We start from the raw sequence: 16,034 nt of genomic DNA on the forward strand, positions 1-16,034 counted from the left end.
ATTTAAATATAAAAGGTTCTTAAGGCATTGATACATATCATGCATTGGTGTTCCAAGTCATAAATTTTTATTTGGCTTCACGAACATCATAGGCTGGGTCTGGAAGAAGGACCTGTAAACTCCAGTGGGGCTGACACCATGGAAACTACAAGTTTTGAGAGTTTTACAGCAGCTATAGCAAGGTGGAAAGAAACCTGAGAATTGATTGCTAGAAAATCATTTACTTTTAATAAGGTCACCATCAGTTTAAAGACCCAGTGGTGTGCATCTAGAAATGAAAGTCATGTACTGGCATATACTGAGACAAAACTTGCATATGCAGCCTAGGGGGCGGGGCCTGCACTCACCGCCACAGCTTAAGAGGCCTGAGAGAGGCTTCCGGGACACTGCTGCTGCTCCTCTCGTGAGTGCTGGGAGGACCACTCCCTCTCCTGCCAACTCCATCGGGCCTAGGGGGCGGGGCCTGCACTCACCGCCACAGCTTAAGAGGCCTGAGCAGCTACCCGCAGCAAGGGACAAAATGGTTTAAAATGTTTTAAGCGCTTTTAATCTGCAGCACCTTAAATGGTGGTGGTTGTTTTTTATAATATTATATTATTTTATTTTTGCTTGGGGTGGGATAAGCATTTAGTCAGTGTGGGGAGTAGTTTAATTTGAGCACTATTGTTTCTTGCTTTGTTTTTGTTTTTATTATTCTGTTAAGTTATTGTATAGTTTGTATTTTGCATTGAAGGGGAAGGGTCAGGGCTGCCTGGGAGTGGGCCTCAGCCAATAGAATGGCTGGTGCAGGTTCCACAGGGGGGAATGTATTGGGACACCCGATCTCAGTGATCACGGACAGGAGGAAGAGTTATGCTAAGACCAGACCATGTCATTACCGAGGAGGCAGGGTTGGGTTAGTCGTTGTTTGAGGACTATCCCTGCCTCCAGGTCTGGTCCTGACCGGAAGGATACAGGAATCAGCAAGGGAAACCCACATGACCTGAAGGTGTTGCTGTGTAATGCCAGGTCAATGATGAATAAAACCACTGCCATCCACGACCTGATTGTGGATGGAGGATTTGACCTGGCATGTGTGACAGAGACCTGGTTGGAGGAAGTAGATGGGCCTGTCCTTGCCGCTGCTTGCCCACCAGGTTTCTCTTACGCACAGCAACCCAGGTCATGTGGGCGGGGAGGGGGGGTTGCAGTGATTTTTAGGAAGTCATTAGTCTGCACCAGGCGTCCTATTGGGAAGACCCAGTTTTCTGAGTGCATGTTCTGGAAGTTGGGTAATAGGATAGGATTCCTACTGGTGTACCGACCTCCCCGCTGCACCAAGGATTCCCTGCCTGAGCTGCTTCAGGTCGTGGCGGATATGCTCCTGGAGACACCTAGCTTTGTTGTCCTGGGGGATTTTAACATCCATGCTGACACGACCTTACAAGGGGCCGCTCAGGACTTCGTGGAAAGCATGGCCTCCATGGGGCTATCCCTGAATAAGTTTGGCCCAACTCATAGCCACGGACATGCCTTAGTCTTGGTGTTTACCTCTACAGATGTTGGTGATCTGACACTAACTAAAAGCGAAACAAAAGAAGTGCCATGGTCAGATCACTTCCTGGTGCAACTGGACTTCTCCGCAACCTTTCCCCTCTGCAGGGAGGTGGGACCGATTCAGATGGTCCTCCCCCGCCACTTAATGGATCCAGTTGGCTTCCAGAGAGTGGTAGGGGATGCTTTATCCCATGTTGATGGCCTTTCAGCTGATTCCCTGGTGGCACGCTGGAATGCGGAGTTAACCAGGGCTATTGACTGTCTGGCTCCGAAGTGCCCTCTCCGATTGCATGGAGCCCGGACAGCCCCGTGGTTTTCCCCGGAGCTGAGGGCGATGAAACAATTGTTGAGACAGCTAGAGCGCCGGTGGTGGAAAACTCATTCTGAATCAGACCGGACATGGGCTAGAGCTCAACGTTGAGCCTACCAAGTGGCAATGGCGACGGCAAAGAGAGCCTTCTTCGCCGTCTCCATTGCATCTTCAGAAAACAGCAGCAGGATACTTTTTCAGGTGGTTCGCAATCTATCGGAACCACCTGTACCACCGGGGCCTGGTAGGGACCCCAAGATCTCCTGCAATGCTTTTGCAAAGTTTTTTGCAGATAAAGTCGCTCAGATTCAGAGGGAGGTAGACTCCACCGTGGGAGCAGGGCCAGGGCAGGAGAGTGCTAGAGTTCTGTCTGCTCCTGTTACATGTGATCAATTCCAATCTGTTACCTCTGAGGATGTGGACAGGCTGCTTGGACAAGTGAAACCAACCACCTTGCCCATCCTGGCTGATAAAAGCGAGCCGGGAAGGGCTGGGCGGTGGGCTCTGCAGGATGGTGAATGCTTCCCTCTGTGAGGGAGCCTTCCCAGACCCGCTGAAGGAGGCAGTCATTAAACCGCTTCTTAAAAAAACATCTTTAGACCCGGCCAATTTGGCCAACTATCACCCACTATCAAATCTACCATTCTTGGGCAAGGTGATTGAGCGGGTGGTTGCTGAACAACTCCAAGCACGCCTGGAGGATGTGGACCATTTGGATCCCTTCCAATCGGGATTCAGGCTTCACCATGGGACTGAAACTGCCTTGGTCACACTGGTTGATGATCTCCGGTGGGCTAGGGACAAAGGTGAGATGTGATGGCCTGGGAATCCAATTCAGAGGCTGAACCGGAGGAATCCCAGCCTGCACAGGAGTCCCCGCCTCCAGGGCCGGCTGAACTGGGGCATGGCCTTGATTCTGAAGCGCCTGCACCTGTGCCGGATCCTCAGGAGCAGGAACCAGGTGAATCCACTCTGGCTCCAGAGGTGGTTGAGGACTCAGTGCCTACAGGTGAGTCTCCCCCTGGGCCCAATAACCCTTCAGCCTCTCCTGAACTGCAGAGGCTCAGGGCAGAGAGGAGAAGGGAACTGGTTTCTCCCAGGAGGAGTGCTCGCCTTAAGGCCAGGAGAGGCGGGTCTCCTGGGGGCCGGGGCCGCCCCTGGCCTCAGAGAAGATAAAGGCCAGTCAGCCCGGTCCCAGGTTGTGGAAGCAACGTCGTTGATGAGCTGTTTCGGCCAGCATCCAGTCCTGTTTTCCCCAGAGTTCCTTTCCTTGCCCAGCTTCCCTCTGTGGACCCCACTTCGCCCAAGGAGGACTGTCTGCCGACCCTCAACTCAGGTCCTGGACCTCGCCCCACGGTAACCTCCCCCCCGGACCAGCAAATGAGAGCTGTTTCCTAGTTCTGCTGGATCTCTCAGCGGCCTTTGACACCATCGACCATCACATCCTTCTGGACCGTCTAGAGGGGCTGGGAGCTGGGGGCACTGTTATACAGTGGTTCCGCTCCATTCTCCTGGGCTGTGTCCAGAAAGAGAGGGGGTGAGTGTTCAGACCCCTGGACTCTCACTTGTGGGGTGCCCCAGGGTTCCGTCCTCTCCCCCATGCTTTTTAATATCTATATGAAGCCGCTGGGAGAGATCATCAGGGGGTTTGGATTGGGTGTTCATCAGTATGCAGATGACACCCAGCTCTACCTCTCCTTTAAATCAGAACCAGTGAAGGCGGTAAAGGTCCTGTGTGAGTGCCTGGAGGCGGTTGGAGGATGGATGGCGGCTAACAGATTGAGGTTAAATCCTAACTAGACAGAAGTACTGTTTTGGGGGGACAGGAAGTGGGTGGGTGTGGGGGATTCCCTGGTCCTGAATGGGGTAACTGTGCCCCTGAAGGACCAGGTGCGCAGCCTGGGAGTCATTTTGGACTCACAGCTGTCCATGGAGGCGCAGGTTAACTCTGTGTCCAGGGCAGCTGTCTACCAGCTCCACCTGGTACGCAGGCTAAGACCCTACCTGCCCGCAGACTGTCTCGCCAGAGTGGTGCATGCTCTAGTTATCTCCCACTTGGACTACTGCAACACGCTCTACGTGGGGCTACCTTTGAAGGTGACTCGGAAACTGCAATTAATCCAGAATGCGGCAGCTAGACTGGTGACTGGGAGTGGCCGCTGGGACCACATATCACCGGTTCTGAGATCTGCATTGGCTCCCAGTATGTTTCCGAGCACGATTCAAAGTGTTGATGCTGACCTTTAAAGCCCTAAACGGCCTTGGTCCTGTATACTTGAAGGAGCGTCTCCACCCCCATCGTTCAGCCCGGACACTGAGATCCAGCGCTGAGGGCCTTCTGGTGGTTCCCTCATTGCGAGAAGTGAGGCTACAGGGAACCAGACAGAGGGCCTTCTAGGTAGTGGGGCCCGCCCTGTGGAACGCCCTCCCATCAGATGTCAAAGAGATAAACAACTACCTGACATTCAGAAGACATCTTAAGGCAGCCCTGTTCAAGGAAGTTTTTAATATGTAACACTGTACTGTTTTAAACACTTGTTTGGGAGCCACCCAGAGTGGCTGGGGAAACTCAGCCAGATGGGCGGGGTATAAATAATAAATTATTATTATTATTATAGACCAACCCCCTGAAATGCAGAAATCTTTCACCCAATGTGGGGCTCGATCCCACAACCCTGGAATCAGTTTTTTAAATAACTAAATAAATAGGAATTTATGTCCATTTATTGATCTTGAGTATACTCCAGGAGTGGGCGATCTTTAGCCTTCCAGATGTTGTTGGACAAAAAATTCCACCAGCTCCAGCCAACATGCACAATAGTTAGGAATGATGGCAGTTCATCTGGAGGAAGACAGTTTGCCATTCCAGGCACACATCTCTTTAGAGGTGCATAAGCACAAGGAAGTACTGTGTTAGTCAATGTTAAAAGGGAAAAGGTTATGCTAGGCCAGATTATTTAATACTGAATAATCTATATGTGCACAAATATATTTTACGTCTACAACATGACCATACAGAAGTTCAGAATACTGGGGGAATCACATGTTCAGTTTTTCTTTCTTTTGACAGCATTAGGCCACTAGGTGTCAATCCTCCCTCACATGAAGAACTGTTTCAAGGTTACTGTAGTTTCATTTTTCTCATCAGAAAGAAAGGCGTGGTGAAAAATCAGACAGTTCCCTGCTGTTACTTGCTATTAGGAAGAGAGGAACCCAGAATCTCAAGGGAAGAAGAATTTGTCCTGAGGTAACTGAAGACATAGTTTTTGGCTGTGTGTGTATTACTGTCTTAAAACACAGCTAAATTGTTCTTTGTCTCAATTTGGATTGAGGCTGGTTTGGGATGAAAGGCACCAAACCACAGGTTTTCATAAGAAACGACAGGATAGATATGGATTGTCGATAATGTTGTGTGTAAACTGCTTCCCAGACTGGAAGCTGGCAGCGCCTGGAGTAAACAGGAGCATGTACCACACCCTTAGACTCCACAGGGCACCTTCTATAATGCAAAATCTAAGTCAGCCTTTTGTGGAGTGAGAACAAGCTCAGTTCTTGGTCTGTAGGGTTTCCTTTTTCTCAACAGCTGAATTGTGGTGACCCATCTGTGGAATGGGGCTTAGAATTTCCAGTGTCACAGGAGGGACAGGGTAAATAAGCCATGCGGTTACCAAGTGCCTCATATTTATTTATTTGATTCTGACTTTTCAGTGTCGGCAGACATTTTTATCTTGTTACATCCCACTGAAGCCAAGGTGGCATTCCACAAATGCACATTCATTTCAGCAATCCCACCCCAAAAGTAGGTGAATATGTTCACATGAATATATGATGCTGCCTTACAATGAATCGTGTGTTTCTCTCACCTAGCAAACCCTAATCTTACGATCTACACTTCTCTGACTCCTCAGCTGGGTCTTTTCCACCCCTACTGCTTAAAATCCTTTTAACTGGGGAGGCCGAGGAATGGTACCTTCTCCATTCAAAGCATATGTTGTACTACTGGTGTATGATCTTTCCAAGTATCCAGAGTGCTATGCCACACCTTTATAAATGAAACCTGAAATATCAATAGGGCAGCCCCATTTTTTCGCATAGACACCTATCCTTTAAAAAAACAACAACTGTACCTTCATCCAAAAATGGATTTCAAGGTGGTATACATAAGAATGAAAACAACGCAAAGCCACAATATAAAAGTATTGAGAGGAATAAAACTATTCTGCCCTCCCCCAAAGCAATATTGATACAAAAAAACCCTGAACAACTTGGGGCCAAGGTAACTTAAGGACTACCTGAGCCCATAAAGCCCTTATAACATTTTTGCTCCATGACTAAGGAATTCTTCTTTGAAAGTCTTCACCAGTAGTTACTAACACCTTTTTCCAAATTGTCATATTTTATTATTCTTCCATTGTCTCACAGCATTGCAGCCAAGGGTGATTTTCAGGCAGTGCAGAATGCTTTCATATCCCCCTTGCTGTAACATATGATAACATTTTTAGCACCTTTGCTTTGTGAGAAAGAAAGTATCAGTTGAGCCTCACCTGTCTAGAATTACTCTTTCACATTTAGTTATTTTAATGCATTTAGGACTAGGAGAGATGAAAAATAAAGAGCAGTAATTGCTCCCTACCCCCATCCCTTCTCTCTCTCTCTCTCTCTCTCTCTCTCCTTTTGTAATCATAGCTAGGAAATTTGTGAGAACAACCTTCCCCCCATTGAATAATCCCATCAGCGCTGCAGATAAAATACTAATGAGCTTTGTCAAGAGTCTAATTGTATTCATGTTCATCCTGAGCTGCTGAGCTGACAGCCTATATTTTGCTGTTGGCGGGGGCGGGAATCACGTTTTCCCAATACAAAATTAATTATGGCAAAATCACACACCAATACTAGCAAAGCAATATGCTACAAGTTCTTCCTTGGTCTCCAGGGAATGTCCCTGCCCACCTTCCTGTTATTTTAGGATGTCTCCGCAGGTTTTGCTTTCTCATTAGGTTTTCAGCCATTTCTGCATCATGTGAGGCCAAGTTCTGATTTCGAAACACATTCAGGTTGTGAATGGGTTTTAAAAATAAATAAATTATCAATGAATTATTTAAAAAAAAATCAAAGGAAATTCATGCTTTGGGGATTTATTGAATCCTTTGTGAAACACAATGGAAGGACCACTAATTATTTTTAGCTGAGCAGGATTCATGGTTGACAAATCCAAAACATGTTTTCATACATTCATATGGTACCCATTATTCTGTGAAGTTACAACGAGGAGAGAGACAAGACAAACCTGTGTGACCCTTTTGTTTCTCAGCTACTTTGGATACCACTAGTCATGGTGTTTTTCTGGAATGGCTCAAGGAAGTAGGAGCTGGAAGTTCTGTATTACAGTGGTACCTCAGGTTAAGAAATCAATTCATTCTGAAGGTCCGTTCTTAACCTGAAACCTGAGGTACCACTTTAGCTAATGGGGCCTCCCGCTGCCGCCGCGTGATTTCTGTTCTCATCCTGAGCTAAAGTCCTTAACCCGAGGTACTATTTCTGGGTTAGTGGAGTCTATAACCTGAAGCGTATGTAACCTGAAGCATATGTAACCCAAGGTACCACTGTATAGACGTTCTGATGCTACCTGCAGAAGCTAGGAGATCATTACTCAGCTCCATGGCTTGGGTTCTGTGGAGTCCCACAAAAGTCCATTCAGTCCTGTGCTACTTTATGTCTATATGAAACAATTGAGAGCTGTCATCTGGGCCACAGTGTCATCTATATGTTTATGACACACAATTTCATCTCTCCATTCCATTGGAATCAGAAAGGTGTTGATAAACAGCTAACTCCAACTTTGAGCTGTGTGATTTACTGGCTGGCATGCTCTGTGAGATCGGCAGGTGGGGCCTTTTTAGTGGTGTTGCCACTGAAGGCTTTCTGACTGGGCCTTTTCAGTGGTGGTTCCCTTCTTGTCTGTCTCCTTCATCATGTAATCTTTGGATGAAGGGTGGTATACAAATCTAATAAATAATTACTATTATTGACTTTCATGACAATTCTCTTTAAAAAAAAAATTAAAATCCCGTTTACCCAGGAATTTGACAATTGATTTTTTTTTTAAATAAATTTTTTATTAATTTCCAAATTTTTAACATACACAAAAACAACATAAAAACAAACACAAAAAATCATATTTTCTTTACCTTATTTCCATAACCCTCTTTTCCCGGACTTCCCCATACCTTCCCCTTTTTGCATCCTTAATTTTAAACCATTATTCAGCAACCCTTCTTAGCCAGTTAAATATAAATTCATTCTCCTTTTCAATTCCACCCTAAAATTAAACACAGTTTGCCGCTGCAATTCTACGTCTTCCTTTCCCTCAGCATTTTAGCACTCCTCAATTTTATAATAGTTCTTAAGATACATCTTAAACTTCTTCCAGTCTTCTTCCACAGTCTCTTTCTCTTGGTCGCGGATTCTGCCGGTCATTTCTGCCAGTCCCATAAAGTCGATCACTATTGTTCTTTATCTTGTACTGTTCTTATCTTGACTTTCTTTCCTCTAAAATTAAAAGACAGACCCTGTGGAAATTCCCACCTGAAAGGTATGTTGTTCTTCTTCAGCAGGTCCACCAAAAGTCTTGAACTGGGTTCTCACCTCCAGAATATATTTTGGGATATCCCTGTAGATTTGCACAGAGACGTTTTGAATCTGAAGTGTCTTCTGGTAATGCAAGCTTAGTATCTTGTCTCTTTCCTCTTTGGATCTCAATGTTATCAGGCAATCCCTTGGAATCTTCCTGCCTTGCCTTCTGCCCAGTCTGAAGGCAGTTGTTATCTCAAATTCTTTTCCCTCTAGGTTTTCCTGCCAAAAGTCTGAAATTTCTTTTGTGAGAAAGTCCACTAGGTTGTCCCCTTCACTTTCTGGAACCAGCCTCAGTCTCAAGTTCTTCTCCTTACGCTGCATGTCCCATAAAGACAGGGTCGCCTCATGTTGGTCAAGCCTCCTGCAAACCGGTACTAAATTTTCCTGTGTAGATTCCGCAGTGGATTTGGCTTCTTCTGCAATCTTCCTAATTGTGGCGTTTTCCTCGACCAATTTGTGTATAATCTGTGTGTTAGATGTCACACTCTTGGTGTTCAAGTCTAATTTTGCCGTTAAATCTGCCAATTGCTTAGTATTTTCTGTACTCTGTTTATTCAATTTTTCTAAAGATTCATTTATCTTCAATAATGCCTGCGTCACTGACTCCATGAATGCACTTATTCCTTTTTCCTGTCCGCCTGGACCTGTTGGCAATAGTCCTGATAAAGAGCCCCTTTTCTTTTGTGCTGCTTTAGACTTAGATCTTGTTGCTATCTCATCTGCAGGGCCACTCATGTCCCAAGGTCGTTCTCACAGGAACAGGTCTTGAATGGAAAAATCCAGTGACTTTGTTTTTAACAGTCAGTGTTGCAACTGTTGCCTTCAGCCCTCTAGAGGGAGCCAAGATGTTCAATAAAACAGGGAAACAATGAGTCCAAAAACCCTCAGAGGGAAAAAGTTACTAAAAAACATCTCTCAGTCTTTTTAGTTGCAACCGTATTATTTCTACAAAGTCTCAATAAATTGTGTCTAATAAAGTCCCCACTTTGCAACACATCTGACAGTTCCCTGTCAAAGTGCTTCACCCAGACAGTCCGTTCCCAGAGTCAGAGTCTGCAGTAAATTGTCCCTTTAAAACTTTTCCCGCAGGTTTCCTTTCTTCTTCTCCCCCCCCCCGTTCCTGCTTACTAGGGGGGGGGGACTTAAGCTCAATGCTAGGGTTGGTCCTTTCAAGAATTTATCCTTAAATTTATCAATTACAGCTTGCTGGATCCGTTGCTTTAGCAGTCATGCAATCTGGGGAAGGCAGACTTCCTTTATTTACCGTCCCCACTTTCGGCCGAATTTTTAGGAATTTAATTTAAAGTCCCGATAAAGTTGCCAATCCTACTCACGGGAGTCTCTTTTCAGTCCAAATTTCAGGAAGGAATCGGCGCTCTCCGTTAATGGCGATGCGGCTTCACTCCACGGGCTGGGTAGCGACTCTCAGCTCTGCGCACCCCCGATGCTCCTCCGGAGCCTTTAAAAAGGCTCTTTTGCAGTAAAGGGGGGCGCAAACGATGCCCACCGAGTCTCCTTGTTCACAGGCTTCCGCGCCTGTGATTTTAGGGGTCCCCGCTTCGCCGTAGCGGTCAGACCTGAACTCGTGGAGCAGCTCCCTCTCCGGAGATCGGAGAGCGAGCCGCCATTAGCGCTGGCACCAACCGGAAGTCCTCAGGAATTTGACAATTGAAAACCCTTGCAACCTTAAAATTGAGAGAATGTTCTTAGAATGCTTCCGTAGTTTATTTTATGATTTTATTTTACCGTATTTTTCGCCCTATAGGACGCACTTTTTCCCCTCCAAAACTGAAGGGGAAATGCGTATGCGTCCTATGGGGCGAATGCAGGCTTTCGCTGAAGCCTGGAGAGCGAGAGGGGTCGGTGCACACCGACCCCTCTCGCTCTCCAGGCTTCAGGAGAGCCACAGCGCCAGTCCCACAAGGTCGGGGGACAGCGGGGAGGCGGAACGCCGCCATCCCGCTGTCTCCCGATGTGGTTTGGAGGCTGACAGCGGGGAGACGCGTGCTTCTCCCAGCCGCCAGCCCCGTAAGCTCCGGGGACAGCGGGGAGGCGCAGCGCGTCCTCCTGCTGTCCCCGGACCTGATCTGCAGGCAGGCGGCAGGAAGAAGAGCGCTTCTCCCCACTGCCTGCCCCGCAAGCTCCGGGGACAGCTGGGAGGCGCAGCGCGTCCTCCCGCTGTCCCCGGACCTGATCTGCAGGCAGGCGGCAGGAAGAAGAGCTCTTCTCCCCGCTGCCAGCCCCGCAAGCTCCGGGGACAGCTGGGAGGCGCAGCGCGTCCTCCCGCTGTCCCCGGACCTGATCTGCAGGTGGGCAGCGGAGAGAAGAGCGCTTCTCCCCGCTGCCTGCCCCGCAAGCTCCGGGGACAGCTGGGAGGCGCAGCGCGTCCTCCCGCTGTCCCCGGACCTGGTCTGCAGGCGGGCGGCGGGGAGAAGAGCGCTTCTCCCTGCTGCCTGTCCCGGAAGCTCCGGGGACAGCTGGGAGGTGCAGCGTGTCCTCCCGCTGTCCCCGGACCTGATCTGCAGGCGGGCGGCGGAGAGAAGAGCGCTTCTCCCCGCTGCCGGCCCCACAAGCGCTTGGGGGGGGGAATAATTTTTTTTTCTTTATTTCCCCCCAAAAAAACTTGGTGCGTCCTATGGGCCGGTGCGTCCTATGGGGTGAAAAATACGGTATGTGCTGGCCTCTTTCGGGAGAAAGGGCAGAATATAAATTGGGGGGGGGAGGAGAAGACGCAGCTACATATCATCCTAAATATATGTATGAGGCTTAAATTGGCTCTTAACCGAAATATAAAACTATATAAAATTGTTCAAGTGCACATTTATTTTTTCGTCTCGGGTTCTCTCCCACATTGACAGCATTCATGCATGACACTGAAAGTACAACAGAGGCTCAAATACACTTTTTACAGCTCAAATATATGCATAGAATCATGTATTTAGTGACACTTATGCAAACACTTTGAGATAACAACAGGCTGTTGATAGCATTCAAGTAGGCAAAGAAGGGTGATGTGCCTCTAGGTATATCTCCTTTTCAAAAGAAAAACCCATCTGAGACTTTTCTGACATTGGTGTTATGACTGGAAGATGTGAGGTAAGTAGTACAACAACACAGAGTTTGATTATTATTTTTTAATGTGTCCAACCCTGTAATGCTAAAACAATTTTTTGGGGGGGGATTGGTTGACAGCTCCTAAGGAAAAAATCTCCTGAGAAAAGGTGAAGGTGTACCCTTCAATGTGCAAAATGTTCTTAACTCAATCCTGGCAGAGGTTTTTCTTGGCAGCCCTAAAGATAATCCAAATAATTTTAGCTGTGTCACAAATGCCAGACCCTGTTATCTGGAGAAAAGGCTGATATGTTTATAAAAAATTGTATCTCACACTCTGTTAAAAGCATTTTTCTTCTGTGCTAATTTTGCTGGCAGTCCAGATAGCTGAAACCAGGAACTAACAGAATTTCCCAGGGTAGAAAATTCAACAGGACATCACAGAATGCAAGCTCATTTTGACCTCCCATGAAGAATGTGCAGGCAGTGAATGTCTCCTATCAATAAGCAAGTGATAATGCATTGAAAGCTTGATGATGCTTTCCTGATGGCAGCGCAAATGAATTAGTGCCAGAGAAAGAGAATTATCATTGTGTGTTGAACACCCTATAATTTTTCCTGTCAGTGGAACAGTTAAGATTACTGCCAGCAGTGGTTTATGCATGGGGGAAGTATAAAGATTAATAATAAAGTTGCAAAGCAAAGGCAAGCTGTGACTGCAGTTAGCAGGAATAAAAGAACAGACAAATGACAGCCAGTTTTGATCCGGTGAATAACCGCTCATTTACTGACCAGAATAGTCAATGGTGAAGAAGACATGATTTGGGAAATCCTGGTCTGAGTCCCTTCCAGTACAGTGGTACCTCGGGTTAAGTACTTAATTCATTACGGAGGTCTGTTCTTAACCTGAAACTGTTCTTAACCTGAAGCACCACTTTAGCTAATGGGGCCTCCCGCTGCTGCCGCACCACCGGAGCACAATTTCTGTTCTCATCCTGAAGCAACGCTCTTAACCTGAAGCACTATTTCTGGGTTAGCAGAGTCTGTAACTTGAAGTGTATGCAACCTGAAGTGTATGTAACCAGAGGTATCACTGTACTCAGCTTAGTCACATGAAAACAGCAGCAATACAATTAAAATGGGCAGGTAAATCAGGAAAAAGACAGCAGTAAAGGGAGAAAAAATGCAATAGCCTTGCTGCTGTTTCGGTTCTGCTGCAGCTTGTTTTTAATAGCATAAAAAGTAGTTATGTCTACAGATTTATAGATCAGTAGATAATGTAGATACTTTTCCTCTCTTTCTCTGAGAGGGAGGGGAAGTGAGTTCCACAAAGGGGACCGCGGAGGGCAGTAGTGCAGGCTTGTGTCCCAATGACAAAATCTGTCGATCTGGCACTGTGGCAAACTCAGAAATAAAAACTACAATTCCAAACATATTTATACCAAAGCAGAGACCTAATGTTTATACAGAATGTGCCTTGTGGGTAACCATAACTCTTTCTGTTTAAATGGATAACTCTACCACCTCAGTAAAAGCAGGGGGGTTACTGCCAGAAACCCCACCGTGTTGCAGTCAGTTTTGTGAGTAGTTCACAATTAACGGAAGTGTTACATACATAGTCATTGTAACACATTGATAACAGACACATTTATCTTTGAGATACAGACCAGTCCCTACTGCCTTTCATGAAAACCACTTTTTCTGAGTCTTCATTGGGGTCCAGTAGCTTCTAGGACTGACTCATATATTCCAGCGACCAGCCAGAGAAGGTTTTGGTGTTACTTCTGCCGGAAAACTGGAAGACCGGCCATAGCTGAAGGTGCATGTTTGATTGCCATTGAGCAAGTTTCCCCTACTTTTTTGGCAATCATCTGGTTTTGTGGTTAGTAGCTTTCTGAGCCCCCTTCATGGATCACTGCCTTGCCGTGGCGAAGGGGCTTGAAGAACTCAGAGAAGCTATGAACTATGCCGAGCAGGGCACCCAAGATGAACAGGTCATAGTGGAGAGTTTTGACCAAACGTGATCCACCTGGAGGAGGAACCGGCAAGCCACTCCAGTATCCCTGCCAAGAAAACTCCATGGACAAAGACAACAGGCATATAAAAGTTATGACGCTGGAAGATGAGCCCCTCAGGTCGGAAGGCGTCCAACATGCTACTGGGGAAGAGCGGAGGGCAAGTACAAGTAGATCCAGAGCTGATGAAGCGGCTGGGCCAAAGCCGAAAGGACGCTCAGTTGCGGATATGCCTGGAAGCGAAAGGAAAGTCCAATGCTGTAAAGAAAAATATTGCATAGGAACCTGGAATGTAAGAACCATGAACATGGGTAAGTTGGAGGTGGTCAAAAATGAGAATAAATATTGACATCCTGGGCATCAGTGAACTAAAATGGACGGGAATGGGTGAATTCAGTTCGGATGACCATCATATCTACTACTGTGGGCAAGAAAGCCGTAAAAGAAATGGAGTGGCCCTCATAGTCAACAAAAGAGTGGCAAAAGCTGTACTGGGATGCAATCTCAAAAATGATAGAATGATCTCGATACGAATCCAAGGCAGACCTTTTAACATCACAGTAATCCAAGTTTATGCACCAACTACTGGTGCTGAAGAAACTGAAATTGACCAATTCTATGAAGACTTACAACACCTTATAGAAGTGACACCAAAGAAGGATGTTCTTCTCATTATAGGGGATTGGAATGCTAAAGTAGGGAGTCAAGAGATAAAAGGAACAACTGGCAAGTTTGGCCTTGGAGATCAAAACGAAGCAGGGCAAAGGCTAATAGAGTTCTGTCAAGAGAACAAGCTGGTCATCACAAACACGCTTTTCCAACAACACAAGAGACGACTCTACACATGGACATCACCAGATGGGCAGCATCGAAATCAGATTGATTATATTCTCTGCAGCCAAAGATGGAGAAGCTGTATACAGTCAGCAAAAACAAGACCTGGAGCTGACTGTGGCTCAGATCATCAGCTTCTTATAGCAAAATTCAAGCTTAAACTGAAGAAAGTAGGAAAAACCACTGGGCCGGTAAGATACAATCTAAGTCAAATCCCTTATGAATACACAGTGGAAGTGAGGAACAGGTTTAAGGATTTAGATTTGGTGGACAGAGTGCCTGAAGAACTATGGATGGAGGCTTGTAACATTATACAGGAGGCAGCAACGAAAACCATCCCAATGAAAAGGAAATGCAAGAAAGCAAAGTGGCTGTCCAATGAGGCCTTACAAATAGCGGGGGAGAGAAGGCAAGCAAAATGCAAGGGAGATTGTGAAACACACAGGAAATTGAATGCAGATTTCCAAAGAATAGCAAGGAGAGACAAGAAGACCTTCTTAAACAAGCAATGCAAAGAAATAGAGGAAAGCAATAGAATGGGAAGAACCAGAGATCTGTTCAAGAAAATTGGAGATATGAAAGGAACATTTCGTACAAAGATTTCCATAATAAAGGACAAAAGTGGAAAGGACCTAACAGAAGCAGAAGACATCAAGAAGAGGTGGCAAGAATACACAGAGGAATTATACCAGAAAGAAACGGATGTCTCATATACCCCAGGTAGTGTGGTTGCTGACCTTGAGCCAGACATCCTGGAGAGTGAAGTCAAATGGGCCTTAGAAAGCACTGCAAATAACAAGGCCAGTGGAAGTGATGGTATTCCAGCTGAACTATTTAAAATTTTAAAAGATGATGCTGTTAAGGTGCTACACTCAATATGCCAGCAAGTTTGGAAAACTCAGCAGTGGCCAGAAGATTGGAGAAGATCAGTCTACATCCCAATCCCAAAGAAGGGCAGTGCCAAAGAATGCTCCAACTATCGCACAATTGCACTAATTTCTCACGCTAGCAAAGTTATGCTTAAAATTCTACAAGGAAGGCTCAAGCAGTATGTGGACCGAGAACTCCCAGAAGTGCAAGCTGGATTTAGAAGAGGCAGAGGAACCAGAGACCAAATTGCAAACATGCGCTGGATTATGGAGAAAGCTAGAGAGTTCCAGAAAGACATTTACTTCTGCTTCATTGACTATGCAAAAGCCTTTGACTGTGTCGACCATGGCAAACTATGGCAAGTTCTTAAAGAAATGGGAGTGCCTGATCACCTCATCTGTCTCCTGAGAAATCTCTATGTGGGACAAGAAGCTACAGTTAGAACTGGATATGGAACAACTGACTGGTTCAAAATTGGGAAAGGAGTACGACAAGGCTGCATTTTGTCTCCCTGCTTATTTAACTTTTATGCAGAATTCATCATGCGAAAGGCTGGGCTGGATGAATCCCTAGCCGGAATTAAGATTGCCGGAAGAAATATCAACAACCTCAGATATGCAGATGACACAACCTTGATGGCAGAAAGTGAGGAGGAATTAAAGAACCTTTTATTGAGGGTGAAAGAGGAGAGTGCAAAATATGGTCTGAAGCTCAACATCAAAAAAACGAAGATCATGGCTACTGGTCCCATCACCTCCTGGCAAATAGAAGGGGAAGAAATGGAG

The 16,034-nt window shown here is 46.2% G+C and overlaps 1 protein-coding gene across 1 annotated transcript in view; it reads right to left on the reverse strand.

Moving 5' to 3' along the window:
- LOC307220113 (cytidine monophosphate-N-acetylneuraminic acid hydroxylase-like) overlaps positions 1-490 on the reverse strand; it is a 54,494-nt gene extending 54,004 nt beyond the window's left edge. The window contains exon 1 of the mRNA XM_079983775.1: positions 113-490. The gene's annotated coding sequence lies outside the window, so the exon portion shown is untranslated. The remainder of the gene's footprint in view (positions 1-112) is intronic.
- Between the last annotated feature and the right edge of the window lie 15,544 nt (positions 491-16,034).

Source organism: Podarcis cretensis (genome assembly GCF_951804945.1).
Source record: "Podarcis cretensis genome assembly, chromosome: 7".
In the NCBI taxonomy this organism is placed as follows: Eukaryota; Metazoa; Chordata; class Lepidosauria; order Squamata; family Lacertidae; genus Podarcis; species Podarcis cretensis.